Source organism: Arachis ipaensis, chromosome B05 (assembly GCF_000816755.2).
Source record: "Arachis ipaensis cultivar K30076 chromosome B05, Araip1.1, whole genome shotgun sequence".
Classification (NCBI taxonomy): domain Eukaryota; kingdom Viridiplantae; phylum Streptophyta; class Magnoliopsida; order Fabales; family Fabaceae; genus Arachis; species Arachis ipaensis.
In genome coordinates, this window is record NC_029789.2 from 96,212,520 (window position 1) to 96,234,589 (window position 22,070).

The 22,070-nt window shown below is 36.4% G+C and overlaps 1 long non-coding RNA gene across 1 annotated transcript; it reads left to right on the top strand.

The window, feature by feature from the left end:
* LOC110272227 lies at positions 262-2,402 on the top strand. Its single transcript, XR_002363277.1, has 4 exons — positions 262-696; positions 1,115-1,170; positions 1,299-1,342; positions 2,023-2,402. It is a non-coding gene; the product is annotated as an uncharacterized LOC110272227 (long non-coding RNA).

The window sequence follows — 22,070 nt, forward strand, 5'->3', positions numbered from 1 at the left end:
TAATAAAATTATTTATCCCTAAACTTTTTCTTTGTTTTTTTCATTTGATCGTTAACCAGCCAGTCAACAAAAATTTAAGTAGGATGTAAATTACATCAGTATATGAAACAAAATATTTTATCATAAAATATTTAGATATTGATAAAATCAATATAATTTTATAAATATTTTTCTTTTTTCTTTTTCTTTCTTCATCTTTCTTTCATAAATTTTTTTTTTATCACTCACCAATACAATCACCACCATTTCTGTCGCAAAGTCTACCATTCCACTAAATCTACTTTTCTATTCTCACTTTTTTTATATAATTACATCTTGTCACAACCACCTTGACCTCCTTCATATGTCCTATAACCTCTTTACCCTTTGTTCTTTCAACCTCTTCAAATTTCTAATCATTTATGGCTGACACTCCTTCTTACCATTGTTACTTCGATTTTTCGAATTTCATTACACAAACCCACATCTTTTCTCCCTCAAGATCCTTTCCCTTTTTCACTCTGATTCCTCTGTAAATTAGAATCAATACTCTTGTAAATTCTTTGTCGCCATGATAAATTTAAGTTTTATAATATGATGATTGTGACAATGACGATGAGCGTGTAGTAAGGCGGTGACGTTGAAGATGCTTCTGCTGCTTAACATGCCACTGCATCAGCAGTTGTTTGTACTCAACGGAATGGTAGACTTTGTAAGGTACGGGTGTGTGTGAACTGGTAGATTCCAACGATAATGATGGAATTTTTATTATTGTTTGATATGGATAGGATGTCGCAAGGGGGAGTGTACTTATGGCTTAACAAATTTTTCAATAAAAGGATAGATCTTGAAAAGATCTATGCACTGTTGATTGAGAAATTTAGTTACAAAATGGTCAAGTGTGCTATTGAAAATAAGTTGAAGCTTTTTACTTCTTGATGTTTTGTTTTAATTAAATTTATGATTTTTCAATAACACTATTAGAGATGACAATACTAATAAAAATAGAAAAATGTTCCAGAATAAAGATATGAAGAAGGAAGAAGAAAGAAAAAAGTTATTTATGAAATTATTTTAATAGAGTTAAGACTTTATTAGTTTTGCTTAACATTGATAAACTTTTATGTAGGAACAGACACACGGGAGGACAAGTGGAGGCCTTGACTCCCCCAACTTTAAAAAAAAATAGTAGTAAGAAGTCCAGCTCAACTCAAATAAAATATAATGATCTTTAAAATTTTTTAAATTCCTAAAGATTATGTTCTCTTTCTTCATGTTCCTTGTTCCTTGACTCATTGACTGTCCGTATACTTTTGAAGCCATAGCCTCACTGTCATTGAAGTCTTCAATCATATCAATTAAGGTAAAGGTACTCATCCTACTTTTCATTTTTCTTATATAATTGTATAAAATTATTAATAACAAAGTACACTTTTTGACTATGAAACAATACAATTTTATTCTTTTGTGCTTACATAGACAAATGATTGATCCATCTTTAGGATTCATTCTTCCTTATTTTTTTATTTTTTTAGTAAAATTGATAGTGACTTAGTGAAAAAAAAAATTGTTGTTGATATTTAATTAATAAAAAATTTTTAGACTTTATTTATTTATGTGAGTATGTAATTATTTGAGTTTGCTTTTTTTTAGGTAAAAAGAAACTAGAATATTTTATGATGAGAAAGCAAAGTAAATTGATACAATTTTTAAGAAAAGTTACTAATAATGTTGGAGTTCAAACAAGTCAACCCTCTAATCTTATTTCACAAGAAATTCAAATAAGTGAGCTCTCTAATCTTATTCAAAATACACATCAACATGAAGCCAAATGATAAGTTCACATTTGATGATAAATTTTGGTTGAAATTGAGTGAATTTTATCATGTAAACCTACATTTATTCCCTTAAATAGCATGATTTTATGTTTTCTTCCTAAATTGTGCTGAATTATGAAAATATGCTCTTCTATGCTTAAATTAACCAATTTTATTCTATTTGTATTCTATTCGATACCTTGATATTTTTTATAAGTGATTTCAGGTGTAATAGGTAGGAATGGCTTGATTAGAATAGAAGAGGAGCATGCAAGTGGGAGGAAACATGAAGAAACAAAGGAGAAAAGCATTTCGAAGTGTGTATGCGCATAACCTCTTGTGCGTATGCACAAGTACCAGCGCGTGACTTCATTAAAAAGTCACGTGACTCGCGAATTGGAGGCTTTGGAGGCCCAAATCTGATGGCCTAGAGCTCATATGGAGGGGGCAACACTTGAGGAAAGATACCATATCATTAGTAGTAGGATTAGGTAGTTTTAAGAGGCTTTAGGTTTTAGTTTCTCTTAGTTTTTCTCTCAACTTTCTTAAGATTTTTATTAGGGTTTATGTTGAAAAGTGCTATTTCCATTTCGATCTTGAATTCTAGCTTGCTTCCATTGTAAGTATTTCTTAATTTTCTTTTTAATTACTACACTTGAGCTACACTTTCTTATAGTTAAAGGCATTTTATTAATATATAGATATTTTTGCATCTTTGAATTCTAGTTGATGAACTTGATGATTTTTTGTTATTATATGTTTGTTTGAGTTACTAGTGTTGATTTTGATCATTTGTGGTTCATAGTTTTTATCATTTTTTTAATTTTGCCATGTTTTATGATTATGCCCACCAAGTGTTTGTGAAAATGTCAATTTTAATTATGAGATAAATTTTCACTCTTTGGCTTGGGAAAATGAGCATATGGGATACTAGAGTTGTAATGTCCAACATCTAGTGATAATTCATGGATTGTTAATTGTTCTTGTTTCCACTAACGCTAGCTTTTTACTAAGGTAATTAGTAAGTTAGTTAGGATTTGTGGATTAAGAACAACTATGCTCACTTGACTTACTCTTCGATGTTAAGGGTTAACTAAGTGAGATTAATCCATCATAATTGTCATAGTTGTGGTTACGACAAGGAAAGGATTCCCTAGCTCATCCCAAGCCAATGTTCCATTTATGTTTTGAACCATACACTCCAATCATTCCAAAACATTACTTGTTCATATTACATAGATAGTTCTTTAATTTGTTTATTGGTTCATTAGTTACAATTTTTATTGTTCTTTTATTCCTTTAATTGTTTGCTTCGTTACTGAAAACCCCCTTGATCTTGCAACCAAAAATTGTGCGCTTTTGGTCACTAGTTCCTTGGGAAGACGATCCGAGATTCTAAATTGGTTTTAAATTGTGACATCTCTAATTTAAACTTTGGTTGTGAGTCGCCTTGTCGGTTGGAACTATACACACAACGCTAAACCCCATTTCTTCCCTTTTGAGGGAGAGATTTCCTAATCGACGATCTGGCACACACCACCAAGGTTCCAAGATTAGAAAGAGATGTTGATATCTCTTTACTAGAAAGGGATCCAGGAAAGCGACGTCCAATTTGGCAGTATAATATCAATGAACGCGATTAGATTCGTGGAGCATTGATGAGCGGATAATTTATACGCTTTTTGGCATTGTTTTTATGTAGTTTTTAGCATGATTTAGTTAGTTTTTAGTATATTTTTATTAGTTTTTAAATAAAAATCACATTTCTGGACTTTACTATGAGTTTTTGTATTTTTCTATGATTTCAGGTACTTTCTGGCTGAAATTGAGGGACTTGAGCAAAAATCTTATTCAGAGGCTGAAGAAGGACTGCAGATGCTGTTGGATTCTGACTTCCCTGCACTCGAAGTAGATTTTCTGGAGCTACAGAAACCCAATTGGCGTGCTCTTAATTGCGTTGGAAAGTAGACATCTAGGGCTTTCCAGTAATATATAATAGTCCATACTTTGCCCGAGTTTAGATGACACAAACTGGCATTTAACGCCAGCTTTCTGCCCTATTCTGGTGTTAAACGCCAGAAACAAGTTGCAAAGCAGAGTTAAACGCTAGAAACAAGTTACAAACTGGCGTTTAACTCTAAGAAAGACCTCTACACATGAAAGCTTCAATGCTCAGCCCAAGCACACACCAAGTGGGACCGGAAGTGGATTTCTGCATCAATTACTCATTCTTATAAACCCTAGTAACTATTTTAGTATAAATAAGACTTTTTACTATTGTATTTACATCTTTTGATCATGTTTTCATGATTGAACCCTCTATGGGAGCCTGGCCATTTGGCCATGCCTGGACCATTATCACTTATGTATTTTCAACGGTAGAGTTTCTACACACCATAGATTAAGGTGTGGAGCTCTGTTGTTCCTCATGAATTAATGCAAAGTACTATTGTTTTTCTTTTCAACTCAAGCCTATTTCTTCTCTAAGATATTCATTCGCACACAAGAACATGATGAATGTGATGATTATGTGACGCTCATCACCATTCTCACTTATGAACGCATGCCTGACAAATACTTCCGTTCTACATGAAAGCAAGCTTGAATGCATATCTCTTAGCCTCCTGATTTACGATCAGAGTCTTCGTGGTATAGGATAGAATTATTGGCGGCCATTCTTGATATCCGAAAAGTCTAAACCTTGTCTGTGGTATTCCGAGTAGGATCTCGGAAGGGATGGCTATGACGAGCTTCAAACTCGCGAGTGCAGGGCGTAGTGACAGACGCAAAAGGATCACTGGATCCTATTCCAGCATGATCGAGAACCGACAGATGATTAGCCATGCGGTGACAGCGCATTTGGACCATTTTTACTGAGAAGACGGGATGTAGCCATTGACAACGGTGATGCCCAACATACAGCTTGCCATGGAAAGGAGTATGAATGATTGGATGAAGACAGTAGGAAAGCAGAGGTTCAGAAGGAACAAAAGCATCTCCATATGCTTATCTGAAATTCTCACCAATGAATTACATAAGTATTTCTATCCCATTTTATATTTTAATTATATTTTAACTATCAATTCACCATAACCATTTGAATCCACCTGACTGAGATTTAGAAGGTGACCATAGCTTGCTTCAAGCCGAAAATCTCCGTGGGATCGACCCTTATTCACGTAAGGTTTATTACTTGGACGACCCAGTACACTTGCTGGTTAGTTGTGCGAAGTTGTGAAAAAGAACTAAGATTATGAACGTGCGTATTAAGTTTTTGGTGCCGTTACCAAGGAATGAACAATCACGATTTCGTGCACCAAGTTTTTGGCGCCGTTGCCGGGGATTATTCGAGTTTGGACAACTGGCGGTTCATCTTGTTGCTCAGATTAGGTAATTTTATTTTAATTTTAAGCTTTTTTATTTTTATTATTTTTATTTTTATTTTCGAAAAATTTTCAAAAAAGAAAAAAAATTTACAAAAAAATTATAATAAAATCATAAAAAACCAAAAATTTGATGTTTCTTGTTTGAGTCTAGTGTCAATTTTTAAGTTTGGTGTCAATTACATTCTTTTATTTTTCTAAAAAATTTTTCGAAAAACTCATGCATAATGTTCTTCATGATCTTCAAGTTGTTCTTGATGAATTTCCTTGTTTGATCTTTGCATTTCCTTGTTTTGTGTCTTTTCTTGTTTTTCATATGCATTTTTGAATTATTAGTGTCTAATGTTTGAAAATTTCTAAGTTTGGTGTCTTGCATATTTTTCTTTTCTTAAAAATTTTCAAAAATAAGTCTTGATGTTCATCTTGATCTTCAAAGTGTTCTTGGTGTTCATCTTGACATTCAAAGTGTTCTTGCATGCATTAGTTGTTTTGATTCATAATTTCTATGTTTTGTTTCAATTGGGTGTTTTTCTCTCTCCTTATTAAAAATTTAAAAATAAAAAAAATATATATATTTCCCTTATGCTCTCATAAATTTTCGAAAATTTGGTTTTATTTAGTCAAAAAGTTTTTAAATTTAATTGTTTCTTATGAGTCAAGTCAAAATTTTCAATTTAAAAATTCTATTCTTTTCAAATCTTTTTCAAAAATCAAATCTTTTTTATTTTTTCTTTCATAATTTCGAAATTTTCAAAATTTATTTTCAAAATCTTTTTCTTATTTCCATTTCATATTTTTGAAATTAATGCTAACAATTAATGTGATTGATTCAAAAATTTTAAGTTTGTTACTTGCCTAGTAAGAAAGGTTCAATCTTTAAATTTTAAAATCATATCTTTTTGTTTCTTGTTAGTCAAGTAATCAACTTTAATTTTCAAAATCAAATCTTTTTAAATTTTTTTTTAAATCTTTTTCAAAATAAATGTCAATCACATCTTTTTCAAAATCAATTTCAAAATCTTTTCTAACCTCTTATCTTTTCAAAATTGATTTTCAAATCTTTTTCAAATTAATCCTATCTTTTTGTTTGATTCTTATCTTTTTCAAAACTACCTAACTAATTTTCTCTCTGTAATTTTCGAAAATCACTAACCTCTTTTTCAAAATTTCTTTTCATTAACTAATTATTTTTAATTTTAATTTTAATTTTATTCCTTTTCGTATTTTCGAATTATAACTAATATTTAAAATAAAAACAAAAATATTTTTATTTTATTTTATTTAATTTTTGAATTCTTCTCCCTCTCATCTCCTTCTATTTATTTATTTATCTACTAACACTCCTCTTCCACTCAAAATTCGAACCCCCTCTTCTCCTTCTTCTATTCTTTCCTTCTTCTATTCAAATAAAGGAATCTCTATATTGTGACATAGAGGATTCCTCTTCTTTTCTGTTCTCTTCTTTTTCATATGAGCAGAAACAGGGATAAAGACATTCTTATTGAAGCTGATCCTGAACCTGAAAGGACTCTTAAGAGGAAACTAAGAGAAGCTAAAGCACAAAACTCTGGAGAGGATCTAACTAAAATTTTCGAAAAAGAAGTAGAGATGGCCGAAACCAATAACAATGGTGGAGGTGTAAGGAAGATGCTTGGTGACTTTACTGCACCAAATTCCAACTTCCATGGAAGAAGCATCTCAATCCCTACCATTGGAGAGAACAATTTTGAGCTAAAGCCTCAATTAGTTTCTCTGATGCAACAGAATTTCAAGTTTCATGGACTTCCATCAGAAGATCCTTTTCAGTTCTTAACTGAATTCTTGTAGATCTGTGATACTGTTAAGACCAATGGGGTTGATCCTGAGGTCTACAGGCTTATGCTTTTCCCGTTTACTGTAAGAGACAGAGCTAGAATATGGTTGAACTCTCAACCTAAAGATAGCCTGAACTCTTGGGATAAGCTGGTCACGGCTTTCTTAGCCAAGTTCTTTCCTCCTCAAAAGCTTAGCAAGCTTAGAGTGGATGTTCAAACCTTCAAACAGAAAGAAGGTGAATCCCTCTATGAAGCTTGGGAGAGATACAAGCAACTGACCAAAAAGTGTCCTTCTGACATGCTTTCAGAATGGACCATCCTGGATATATTCTATGATGGTCTATCTGAATTATCAAAGATGTCATTAGACCATTCTGTAGGTGGATCCATTCACCTAAAGAAAATGCCTGCAGAAGCTCAAGAACTCATTGACATGGTTGCAAATAACCAGTTCATGTACATTTCTGAAAGGAATCCTGTGAGTAATGGGACGCCTTGGAGGAAGGGAGTTCTTGAAATTGATACTCTGAATGCCATATTGGCACAGAATAAAATATTAACTCAGCAAGTCAATATGATTTCACAGAGTCTGAATGGATTGCAAGTTGCATCCAACAGTACTAAAGAAGCATCTTCTGAAGAAGAAGCTTATGATTCTGAGAACCCTGCAATAGCAGAGGTGAATTATATGGGAGAACCCTATGGAAACACCTATAATTCCTCATGGAGAAATCATCTAAATTTCTCATGGAAGGATCAACAAAAGCCTCAACCAGGCTTTAATAATGGTAGAAGAAACAGGTTTAGCAATAGCAAGCCTTTTCCATTATCCTCTCAGCAACAGACAGAGAATTCTGAGCAGAATCTATCTAGCTTAGCAAATATACTCTCTGATCTATCTAAGGACACTCTAAGTTTCATGAATGAAACAAGGCCCTCCATTAGAAATTTGGAGGCACAAGTGGGCCAGCTGAGTAAAAGAGTCATTGAAACTCCTCCTAGTACTCTCTTAAGCAATACAGAAGAGAATCCAAAAAGAGAGTGCAAGGCCATAACCTTACTTGGTATGGCCGAACCCAGAGAGGAGGAGAAGGACGTGAATCCTAGTGAGGAAGACCTCCTGGGACGTTCACTAACCAATAAGGAGTTTCCCTTTGAGGAACCAAAGGAATCTGAGGTTCATCTAGAGACCATAGAGATTCCATTGAACTTCCTTCTGCCATTCATGAGCTCTGACAAATATTCTTCCTCTGAAGAAGATGAAGATGTCACTGAAGAGCAAGTTGCTAAGTATCTAAGAGCAATCATGAAGTTGAATGCCAGTTTATTTGGTACTGAGACTTGGGAGGATGAACCCCCCTTGTTCACCAATGAACTAAGTGCATTGATAAGGCAGACATTGCCTCAGAAAAAACCGGATCCCGGAAAGTTCTTCATACCTTGTACCATAGGCACCATGACCTTTGAGAAGGCTCTGTGTGACCTTGGGTCAGGGATAAACCTCATACCACTCTCTGTAATAGAGAAAATGGGAATCTATGAGGTACAAGCTGCAAGAATCTCACTAGAGATGGCAGACAAATCAATGAAACAGGCTTATGGATTAGTAGAGGACTTGTTAGTAAAGGTTGAAGGCCTTTACATCCCTGCTGATTTCATAATCCTAGACACTGGGAAGGATGAGGATGAATCCATCATCTTTGGAAGACCCTTCCTAGCCACAGCAAAAACTGTGATTGATGTGGATAGAGGAGAGTTGGTCCTTCAACTGAATGAGGACTACCTTGTATTTAAGACTCAAGGTTCTCCTTCTGTAACCATGGAGAGGAAGCATGAAAAGTTTCTCTCACTGCAGAGTCAACCAAAGCCCCCACAGTCAAACTCTAAGTTTGGTGTTGGGAGGTCCCAACAATGCTCTGAACATCTGTGAGGCTCTATGAGAGCTCACTGTCAAGCTATTGACATTAAAGAAGCGCTTGTTGGGAGGCAACCCAATGTTATTTAATTATATCCATTTATTTTCCATTGCTATTTTATGTTTTCTTTAGGTTGATGATCATGTGAAGTCACAAAAACTACTAAAAAATAAAAAACAGAATGAAAAATAGCATTAAAAATAGCTCACCCTGGAGGAAGAGCTTACTGGCGTTTAAACGCCAGTAAGAAGCATCAAACTGGCGCTTAACGCCAGAAAGAAGCATCAAGCTAGCGTTAAACGCCAGAAACAAGCACCAGACTGGCGTTTAACGCCAGAACAGAGCATGGAATTGGCGTTTAACGCCAGAAACATGCAGCAAGCTGGCGTTTAAACGCCAGACATGAATTCTAAGGGCGTTTGCACGCCTAAATGGAGCAGGGATGCTAAATCCTTGACCCCTCTGGATCTGTGGACCCCTCAGGATCCCCACCTACCCCACCTCTTCTTCTCTCCTCTTCACACCTTTTCATAACTCTCTTCCCCAAATACCCTTCACCAATCACCTCCATACCTCTTCCCCAAATACCATTAACCACTCACATCCATCCACTCTTCCCCATAAACCCCACCTACCTTCAAAATTCAAATTATTTTCCCTCCCAAACCCAACCCTAATGACCGAAACCTACCCTTCCCCCCACCCCTATATAAACCCCTCAACACTACTCCATTTTCACACATTACAACCACCACTTCTCCCCCTTGGCCGAATACACTCTCTCATTCCATCTCCTCCATTTTCTTCTTCTTCTACTACTTTCTTTCTTCTTTTGCTCGAGGACGAGCAAACCTTTTAAGTTTGGTGTGGTAAAAGCATTGCTTTTTATTTTTCCATAACCATCAATGGCACCTAAGGCCAGAGAAACCTCAAGAAAGAGGAAAGGGAATGTAATTGCTTCCACCTCTGAGTCATGGAAGATGGAGAGATTCATTTCAAAGGTCCATCAAGACCACTTCTATGAAGTTGTGGCCAAGAAAAAGGTGATCCCTGAGGTCCCTTTTAAGCTCAAAAAGAGCGAATATCCGGAGATCCGACAAGAGATTAGAAGAAGAGGATGGGAAGTTCTCTCTAATCCTATTTAACAAGTCGGGATCTTAATGGTTCAAGAGTTCTATGCAAACGCATGGATCACTAGGAACCATGATCAAAGTAGGAACCCGAATCCAAAGAATTGGCTTACAATGGTTCGAGGGAAATACTTAGATTTTAGTCCGAAAAATGTAAGGTTGGCGTTCAACTTGCCAATGATGCAAGAAAATGCATGCCCCTACACTAGAAGGGTCATAATCTTAAAATCATAGATTCTCGGTTCAAGTAAATAAAACTGAATTTATTATGAAACTGAACCATACAAAATCACAAGTTCTAACCCGGTCCAAAAATCAACTCATTTGAAACGGAACCAGTTCATTTGAATCAAACCATTTTCAGATTTCTTTTTGGAACCCATTTTTCCAACTCTTCTAAAATTCCTCAAACTTGATTACTCTATCAAAAATCTAGGTTCCTTTAAAAATCACTAAAAACTCCTTTTTATATTGAAATTGATATTAGGGCATCATTCTTTCCTTCAGTGATTCAAACGGTAAAAATAGTTCAGTTCTAAATAAGCCGAACTCAACGTATAAGGTTCATCAAATAAATTAAGCTTGAAAACATAAATATCCTCTTAATAAATCAAATAATACAATCTCTCAAATCCAACCTTTTTTAAATAACCTTTCAAACAAGACTAAGAGTTTATAGAAATTTCGGCAGCACCTCCCCTAAAACTTGGACTTTTGCCACCCGGTTCGGGTCCCAACTAAACCGTTCCTCATTCCTTTTCAACAACATAAAACCATAAATCAATTCAAAGCAGGCTAAATCCAACAATCGCCTCAGTGGCGTATCTCAAGGATACCATTTCAAAATCAACTCAATATCAATCGATTTAACTCATTTCCAAAGCTTTAAAGAATCAGTTCGGCAATAAATCATTTGTCCATAACCAAGTCAATTAAAGTAAACCAGGCTGAATTCAAAAGTGCATTCGACTTTTCACATCATTGAAATAATTGACTCAATTCAAACCAATCCTCAACGGTTTAAACTCAGATTTCAAATCTTTAAAGAATCAACTTTAAAACATTACATTTCATAAAGCCGCAGCCAAACCAACATCCATAATCATTCGAGTCAATCAAATAATACATAAGGCAATTACAATCACCAAATACACAATATCTCACATCAGTATCCATATGTAATAATTCCAATACATAAAACATAGTTTTTGGAAAGTACCCCTACCTCAAAACGCAATTCCATAATCCAAGCGCTTCATAAGTTCTTTTCACCTCAACTCAAAATCAAAGGCAGCTTCAAAGCACAGCCCCACACATTTTCGCAGCAGCATAAACAGCTCTAAATTACAACAAGCAACCTCAGTTACTAACTCTAGGAACATTAATACCATAAAGGCTTTAATACACGTACGGGACACTAACGTAAGGCTTTCGAAACATAATTTCTTACCGGAATAACAACACGAAGCAGCTGCGGTTTCGAACCGGCCCCGGCACAGCTCCGGCGGCGGAGGCAACCTCAGCCCCAACTACTTGTAACAGCAACAACAACTCTAACCGTGACATGCCATAACTCGAACTCAGCCCTACATTATCAAAACCTTAGGATTCCTACCCAAATATAACAAAGTGCAGATTTTCAAGGGCTCCGGAATGTAACTCTTACCGTAACTAAGGAGAAGTGACTGAGCCAAGCGGCGGCATCCCCGACGGTGGTTCCGGTAGCCACCGGACTGCTCCTGGCGACCAGAACAATGGCAAGGCTTCCTCCTCCTTCGGCAGCAACAGTGCAGAAGCTTCAGCTAAGCACCGCAAAGCAGCAGATCGGCAGTGGCGGAGCCGACTTCTCCTCCATCGCATTCTGTTCCTCCCGCACTGCTCTCTCCCTCTTGCCGACGACCGTGACGGAAACAACCCCCAGCAGTGGAGGCAGCAAGGCTGGCTCGACCGCAGCAGAGTGTGACACGCCTCTCTCCTGGGCTCTCTCTCCCCTGGCCGCGATTCACGGCAGCGATAGTAGCGCCGTTGGAAGACACGGAAGCAGTGGCGGCGACAAGGCTAGCCGCAAGCTTCTCTTCTTCGTGCGCCTCTCTGTTCTGGGTTCCCTCCTTCGCGACGGCCACGGCGGCGGCAGATCGGTGGCAACGTGATGGTGCGACGGTGAGGGAGCTTGGCGATGCTGTCGACGGCGCGGCGCAGCGAGCTTCCCTCCTTCCACTGGTGGCGAAACCCTCACTCTCAGATCTCCCCTTTCCTCTTCCGGCAGACCCCCTTCCCCTGCTTCCCTTTCTATTTCTTTCTTTCTTTCATCTTTGCAGCCATTGCTGCTGCTGATTGTTGGGAGAGGGTTTCGGTGGCTAAGTGTTGCTTTTGGTGAGGTGTGTGTGAAAATTAGGGTTAGGGGCAAATTGGTAATTTCACATAAAATTGGGAATAATATAGTAATTGAAACCCAAATTAAATCCAACACTATTTGTACATAGAAAATACTATTTTCTCATCAATTTCACAAATTATTTTCAATAAAATGCCCAAATCTAAAAATTAGAAATAATATACTTAATTTCTTCATTTTCCAAAATAGCAGTAATAATATTTAAAATATTACTTATCTAATCCAAATCATATAAAATCCTTATTATTTCATAACTATCAACCTTATACTTTAAATATATAAAATAATCCAATAATTACAAAATTGGATAATAATGCTCAAAGTTTCAACTTTCCAACTCCATCAAGCACTTTACAAACCCCAAATTTGATCACAAGCCTGACAACCACAAACCCGTTCGTAAGGAACAAAATGCCCACAACTCATACGTTGCACACCTACCGCTTCAACTTCCGTATACATATCACGTCTTAAAGAACTAACGTATCGCGTTACTACGTCTACAAGTCGCACGTGATATCAAAACAATTCTCGAGTCTACTCAGAAGGATACAAGATTTAGAAAGGAGAGTCAAATGTCAAAGATAGCAATAATAGATTTGAGAGAATATATCCAATTCCAGATAACCAAGGATACTCAAGCAATGAAGTTTGCTAGACATAATTCAATTGACAACTTCAAAGATAACCCTTGGATCAAAGAAATTCAATAGGACCAATAAGCAGAAAAATCAGCGCATTAGTTTAAAACAATTTCAAGCTGAGTCGAAGAAGTATGAGACTTACAGAAAAGAATATCTCAAACCCAAGACAAAACTCACAGAACTTAAGAGCATGATTAAAATTACTTCCAAATACATTGTTCATAAGAGAATCGAAAACTTGCGAAAAATCACTTCGCAATTTAGAAGAAAGCTCAATAGCAAACATTGCTCAAAAGGGCAACAAAAGCAATAACGTGGCTTTGCTCTAATTCAACTTCATGTTGAAGTAGATTATGCAGAGTTTTAAAAAAACAAATGCACCCAGATTTGGCTAAGAGCAAAATATTTTCATCAAATATTTTAGAAAGATAGTTAGGTGCACAACTTAACCAAAAGCAATCATAAAACTCGGAAGAGAAATCAAATGCTTGTTCAAAAATTTCCAAAATTCATATTCAAACAAGTATGTATAAAATTTATAGCAAGGACGAAGGAAGAAGTTAAACTCTTTAGAAAAGAAACTCCGAGATAAAAATTTGCTTACAATTTGGTAAAGGAAATAAGTGGTGCGTTACAAACGGACAGGTTTCCATTAAACCACGAAGCTATTCAAAACTTCATTTAAAATAGCACATGCCAACTTAAAATCAACTTTGTCAAAATTGAACAATGGTTTCAATATCTATCAAGCAACAGAAAATAAATTCCGTTTAATATTTCTTCAAAGAGAATTCAAAACTTCTTTAAAAGATTCAAAGCAAGACTCCAAAAGTGTTCTTGAAATCACCATCTTAGAAGAACATTCAAGAAGTTTAAGATGTACTAAAAAGAAGTCAAGCCTTGCAAGAAAGGACCTTAAATTAAAGTAGTTCAAACAAGGTCCACTGGACATGAAACATCAAACAAGTTTTAAATTGATCCAAAAGAATACAAAAGTCATAGAAAAAGACAACTCAATCATTTGTAATTTCTCAAGGATAAAATTTTTGACTAAAAACTCTTGTAGAGATAATGAGAGAATAAACAATGCACTAACCTGAAACGAATCAAACTGACTCACATAAGGATGAGATCCACAAGAGAGGACAAACCAAGATCAATGGTAATATTTACAAGATGTAAAAGATTAGTTAAAAACAGAATCACGTATGACATTCATAGAGGTAAAAAGCTTAAGAAGGAACGAGTTCGTTCATAAGAAGAAAGCTATGAGTCCAACATTTTCAAAAGAATAACAATGGCAAAAACCATGTAGTATGCTAAACCAAACTCAAATCAAAATGAATTAAGTAAAGTTTATCAAATGAAACTCAACCGGGATAAAAGTGAAAAATTTCCTTTCTTTCCAGAATTTTGAAAAAAATCTAAATACATAATCAAATGAAAATGTGCATTGGAACTATAGTAAAATTACTAGAAAGTCAAATTGTAATTTTAAGGTAAAATGCAGTTCCGTAAACCAGTAAAAGTACAGGCGAGGTATTAGAAATAAATAGTTGTCAAACTGTGTAAGAAATCTTCAAAGTTTCATATATAGATAAGTATACATCTATTCAACAGCAATTTTCATAAAAGTCTCAAAACTGGCTGTAATCACTGTCAAATAAGAGAAAAACCGAATCAACAATTTCTTTAAGAATGGACTCGAAATCCCGGAGTTAAAAATGCACAGCGCATTAGGACAAGTTCAAAGCCATATCAAAGAATACATGAACCAAGAAGAATTCAAATAGAGGAAGGTAGATACAACAAGGATTTCAACCAAGCATAGGCACTTAAGATCAAATAAGAATGCATATGAATAGAGGAATAGAGTTGAAAACGCAAACTACTTTTCAAGAGGATTAGCAAACAAGGACTTCAAGTTAGGATATGAAAGAACAGGTCGACTCGAACAGAATTCAAGACACACAACTAAATAGCCTCGAGAAATAGTTTCCAACGTTCCCAAAACCCGCAATTCGCTTTACTCAACCTCGTATATCATCTATGATAACTCATCAGTGCTTTCATATACATAATTCACTAGTATTAAGCCGGCCAAACTTAATATCAAGAATTATGCAATGCAAGACTAACAGCGTTAATCAATAGATCGTCATGTGCATAAAGCCCTAATTCTCGTCATTCGACAAGACCTAATACATGACAAACACTCAAAGTATGCAACTGAAGCATAATCGGTCCATTCCTCAGGCTCTACAGGAAAGACCGCTCTGATACCATAATGTAACACCCTAACTACCAAAACTCACGCTTCCGGGTGCGCGACTCTGATAGCTCGGATATTACGACGACACTTATACTATTTAATACTAAAATATGAGCCTGTTTAAACTTTAAACTGCAATACAGATCCAAAAATACTTTCATCCGATAACATACATCCATAGATACCATACAACTTACAAAACTCATAAAGGGTACATACATACATATATGCATACATATATATAAATAGTATTACAAGCATTAACCAATACAATCCATATCCCTCTTACAGAATATATCAAGATAAAGGCGAGGGTACAATAAACCATAACTAAAACAATACAAAGCATCACAACAACAATTAAATAAGCTCTTCGTAACTTCTGCGCCCATGTCCTGAAAGGGGGAAAAATGTAGGGGGGTGAGAACATCATCCTCGAAAGGGTTCTCAGTAGAGGGTTTTTGGGAATTACTGTAATAGGATACATGGAGATAAACCGTACCAGTGATTAATAACTGTCTTATGCCTCTTTTCAAAAACAACAGCTTTCAAAAAGGTAAAGTCGAAAATCTTTTCTGAAAGAGGAACCGTTCAATTCTCAAAAACATCAAAAGCCTTTCAAAAAGGTCTATCTATGCTGAACCAAAATAGCCTTTCATATTTTTCCAAATCAGAAACTCAAAACCGAAACCAACCATCGGTCCATCTCAATCCAACCACGGCCCTAGGCCCAAACAATCCAACCATCAACCAAATCACCACAATCCAACAGAGTCCCAATTGCAAACACAGATAGGAAGTTCAAGCACAAACAAACAGTTACAGCAAGTAGAACAATTAGCAGTTAATCACAAAGGCAAACCAAGTACAATATGCACACCCAAACAATGTCACATAGATGCATATGATGCATGCCTGTCCCTAGTGGCTGATGATATCATCTGTCGGTTATATAGCCAACCCGACACGTCCTAGTAGCTAACCATGGACAGAAACACCCATCGCGGAGCAAGTAGGTTTGAGCTACAACCCCATTGCTACTACCCGCTCAACCCAGAGCCAGTGGAATAACCACTACTGCGGCTACTATCCAGGCGGGTGTTTAACAGCTCAACTTGGAGCGAGTGGAATCACCACTACTACCGCTACTACCCAGGCGTCACAGTCTCTGACCTGGAGCAAGTGGGACGAACCACAACCCTTGCTACTACCCAGGTACCTCAAACATATATTCATTCAGTTCCAGCCATGGATCAACATCCATCTCAGCCATCCGGCTTAAATTCAAAATTCATAGTCAGCCATACGGCCCATAACTCATTCGGCAACCAGCCATAAATCAATATCATACACAGCCATTCCGGCTCACGGTTCAATCCAAAACCAGCCAATATTCATAATCATACACAGCCATTCCGGCCCATAACAAAACAGCACTTCCACCGTTCAACATCATTAAATTCATAAAACCGGAATTTAAGCTATAAATTACTTTTCTCAAGCCATTTCACTCTGAAATCAAATTTTCACTCTTTTCAGCCTTGGCTTTAAAGATCTCATTTCTCAAATTCTTTAAAATTCATTGAAACTCTTAAAATCATAGATTCTCGGTTCAAGTAAATAAAACTGAATTTATTATGAAACTGAACCATACAAAATCACAAGTTCCAACCCGGTCCAAAAATCAACTCATTTGAAACGGAACCAGTTCATTTGAATCAAACCATTTTCAGATTTCTTTTTGGAACCCATTTTTCCAACTCTTCTAAAATGCCTCAAACTTGATTACTCTATCAAAAATCTAGGTTCCTTTAAAAATCACTAAAAACTCCTTTTTATATTGAAATTGATATTAGGGCATCATTCTTTCCTTCAGTGATTCAAACGGTAAAAATAGTTCAGTTCTAAATAAGCCGAACTCAATGTATAAGGTTCATCAAATAAGTTAAGCTTGAAAACATAAATATCCTCTTAATAAATCAAATAATACAATCTCTCAAATCCAACCTTTTTTAAATAACCTTTCAAATAAGACTAAGAGTTTATAGAAATTTCGGCAGCACCTCCCCTAAAACTTGGACTTTTGCCACCCGGTTCGGGTCCCAACTAAACTGTTCCTCATTCCTTTTCAACAACACAAAACCAGAAATCAATTCAAAGCAGAAAGGCTTTAATACACGTACGGGACACTAACGTAAGGCTTTCGAAACATAATTTCTTACCGGAATAACAACACAAAGCAGCTGCAGTTTCGAACCGGCCCCGGCACAGCTCCGGCGGCGGAGGCAACCTCAGCCCCAACTACTTGTAACAGCAACAACAACTCTAACCGTGACATGCCATAACTCGAACTCAGCCCTACGTTATCAAAACCTTAGGATTCCTACCCAAATATAACAAAGTGCAGATTTTCAAGGGCTCCGGAATGTAACTCTTACCGTAACTAAGGAGAAGTGACTGAGCCAAGTGGCGGCATCCCCGACGGTGGTTCTGGTAGCCACCGGACTGCTCCTGGCGACCAGAACAATGGCAAGGCTTCCTCCTCCTTCGGCAGCAACAGTGAAGAAGCTTCAGCTAAGCACCGCAAAGCAGCAGATCGGCAGTGGCGGAGCCGACTTCTCCTCCATCGCATTCTGTTCCTCCCGCACTGCTCTCTCCCTCTTGCCGACGACCGTGACGGAAACAACCCCCAGCAGCGGAGGCAGCAAGGCTGGCTCGACCGCAGCAGAGTGTGACACGCCTCTCTCCTGGGCTCTCTCTCCCCTGGCCGCGATTCACGGCAGCGATAGTAGCGCCGTTGGAAGACACGGAAGCAGTGGCGGCGACAAGGCTAGCCGCAAGCTTCTCTTCTTCGTGCGCCTCTCTGTTCTGGGTTCCCTCCTTCGCGACGGCCACGGCGGCGGCAGATCGGTGGCAACGTGATGGTGCGACGGTGAGGGAGCTTGGCGATGCTGTCGACGGCGCGGCGCAGCGAGCTTCCCTCCTTCCACTGGTGGCGAAACCCTCACTCTCAGATCTCCCCTTTCCTCTTCCGGCAGACCCCCTTCCCCTGCTTCCCTTTCTATTTCTTTCTTTCTTTCATCTTTGCAGCCATTGCTGCTGCTGATTGTTGGGAGAGGGTTTTGGTGGCTAAGTGTTGCTTTTGGTAAGGTGTGTGTGAAAATTAGGGTTAGGGGCACATTGGTAATTTCACATAAAATTGGGAATAATATAGTAATTGAAACCCAAATTAAATCCAACACTATTTGTACATAGAAAATACTATTTGCTCATCAATTTCACAAATTATTTTCAATAAAATGCCCAAATCTAAAAATTAGAAATAATATACTTAATTTCTTCATTTTCCAAAATAGCGGTAATAATATTTAAAATATTACTTATCTAATCCAAATCATATAAAATCCTTATTATTTCATAACTATCAACCTTATACTTTAAATATAGAAAATAATCCAATAATTACAAAATTGGATAATAATCATAACTTATCTCAAATCCAATAAATCAAAACTTGCCTTAATTATCTTTAATAAAATAATCTCTGAAATTAAGGCTATAAATAACTGTAGGATTTGAGACTTGATCATAATAAGACTTTTCAAAGATTCTGGGTCTTACATCTTTCATAGCTAGAGGTTGACTAAGTGGGAGCAATGGACAATTCTCATCACAATTGATGATGATAATGAGGATAGGACTTCTAGTTCTCATTCCTTGCCAAGAGCTTTCTTAGTTGTTAGTTACTTTCTTGCAATTTATCTTTCATGTCTCTTATCACAAAACCCCAAAATATACTTTGCCATAACCAATAACAAGAACACTTCCCTACAATTCCTTTGAGAGATGACCCGAGGTTTAAATACTTCGGTTATTTTTATTGGGCTTTGTTACTTGTGACAAACAAATTTTTGGATGAAAGGGTTGTTTGTTGGTTTAGAAACTATACTTGCAACGAGAATTTAACGTGAAATTCTAAACCACGAAAAATCCACTCATCAAAATGCCACGTGTACGCGTCGCTGCTCGCACGTGACTTCTTTAGTGAAATCGTGCATGGCAAATTCAGAAGAGCTCCTGGCCCAGTCTTGAGCTAAATTTTGGCAGGAAAAGACTAAAAGGACCAAGGATTGAAGGGGGGAACAAATAGTTGAGTTTTCATCATGCTTTAGTTAGTTTCTAGAGAGAGAAGCTCTCTCTTCTCTCTAGAATTAGGTTAGAGGTAGATTATGATTTCTTAGATCTAGGTTTAGTTCATGCTTTGATTTACTTCTCCTTTATAATTTCTTGCTCCTCTACCTTTCTTTTCCTAGTTTAGTAGTTTACTTCTTGTATTTGTTTACTTTGTTGTTGATGCACTCTTGTTCCTTTTATTTTCCTTTAATGCAATTTATGTTTGATTTTCTTTATTGTTGATTTGAGTTATTATTGTTAATTTCCTTGCAATTAATAGTTGTAGATTTGAATTTCTTGCAATCTTATTTTGCTTTTCTTTTATGCCTTCCAAGTGTTTGATTAAATGCTTGGAAGGATGTTAGAGTAGATTTTTGTGTACTTGGCTTGGGATGGTAACTTAGGTGAAATTGAGTTGCTAATGTCCAAGTCTTGATAATTGGTGTCCATTGACTCTAGCTTCCACTAAGTTAATTAGTGAGTGGCTAGGACTTATGGATTAGGATTGGTGTAGCTCATTTGACTTTCCTTCACTTGTTAGAGGATGACTTAATGAGATTGATCCTTACAATTATCATGTTGTGGTTAGTAACAAGGATATAGATCCTTAACCATCATTGCTTGCCAAGACCTTTTTATATTTGAGTTTCATTTACTTTCTTGCAATTTATCTCTCATGTCCCTTATCATAAAATCCCAAAATATACTTTGCCATAACCAATAACAAGAACACTTCCCTGCAATTCCTTTGAGAGACGATCCAATGTTTGAATACTTCGGTTATTTTTATTGGGGTTTGTACTTGTGACAAACAATTTTTTGTATGAGAGGATTGTTTGTTAGTTTAGAAACTATACTTGCAATGAGGATTTAATTGTGAAATTCTATACCATCATTGTTTGACTTGCTACTTGTTTGGTAAATATTATGGTGCTTGCAATGATGGAAAAATACATTTTCACAGTTAGGATTTAGTAATTGGAAGAAAGTAAACAATAGGATGAATTGTGCATTTGTATGTCACGAGGGTCCTATTCGTAATTCTCTTCATAATTTATGTGTAAAATCTTGTGATGATTTAATGGCTCAATCTAAGTATATAGACAAAGTTCTTGATAGGCATAGTGATAAAACTATTGCAAATAACCGTTTAAGGTTGAAGACATCTATTGATGTTATTCGATGGCTTGCAGTTCAAGCATGACATTTAGAGGCGACTATGAAAGTCCTAGATCTTTGAATAGGAAAATTTTTATTGAGTTAATTAAGCTTTTAGCTTGTAATCATAATGTTAATAATGTCCTTGAAAATCTCCTAAAAATGCTCAATATATATCTCCCAATGTTCAAAAAGATATATTGCATATCTTTGCTAGAAAAGTGCGTGCAATAATTCGAGAAGAAATTGGTGATTCTAAATTTTGTATAATTATTGATGAAGCAAGAGATGAGTCAAACCGAGAACAAAAGTTTGTGGTTTTGAGATTTGTAGATAAGCACAGTTGTGTTCAAGAAAAATTTTTTGATCTTATACATGTTTCTGATATGTGTTCTTTGTGTTGAGTTTAATGAACTATACTTTGATTAAGATGATGACTAAAAATTATCGGATTAATATTAAATTATTTGTGTGATATATTTAGTTTAGTGTGTAGAAAAGTGATTTGATCCAACTGGCTCAAATTGAATCGGAATTGGCCCAAGAAGCATAAACACGGCCCAATATGGTTTCAGCAAAGAAATCATTCTTTAACTCTTGATTCAAAGACTAAGCACTGAACCATAAGAAATAAAGAAAGCAAGCCTATATCCATGACAAGACCAATTCGGTGGACACACCCAAATCCATCTCTCTTCAACCATGTCGCTAACCGGGTAAATAAATTGAAATTCATTTGAATCCATTCTCACATCCACTGAACCAACAAACTCTCTCTTCTCTCTCTTCCTTTTCTTTTCTATCACATCAATCTCTGAAATAAAAAGAAAGATCTGGAGCTAGGACAGAAAGAAGAATGATAAGCTAGCTTCCATTCTCAAGCAAGAAGAAAAATTAAAAGGGCTACAAACGGAGGAAGATCTCAATGCAATAGAGGATCACAAAATGGTGATTTTCTCATTTGTGCTTCACAAAGAAACCTTAAAGAAATCTTCTGTGTCTCAAGCATCATTCAAGACACTATGAAAATAGTGAAGTCAAAAGTGCTCAGTGGTTCATTAACAGCCAAGAATCAAACTTGGGACCAAAGCAAAGATCGATGGTGTAGATTCAAGATTCTTGAAGAAAAAGATTGAGAGAGAAAGGTATGGTCGCATGTCACTGCTTTTACTCTCTCTTACATCTGTGAATGCTGCTGCTGATTCTAATTGTTGGAGAAGAAGACAAACCAAGTGCTGAAGATGGTTCAAGTCTTGGAAGCTTCACTCCTCTATAATAGGGGATGAATGGCCAAGGATTGAAGCAAGAGAGAAAGAGCACTCGTTTCTGTTCCCATAGCTTCCTGAGCTATTCTTGTTCTTCTCCTTCAATATTTTTATTTTGTAGTTC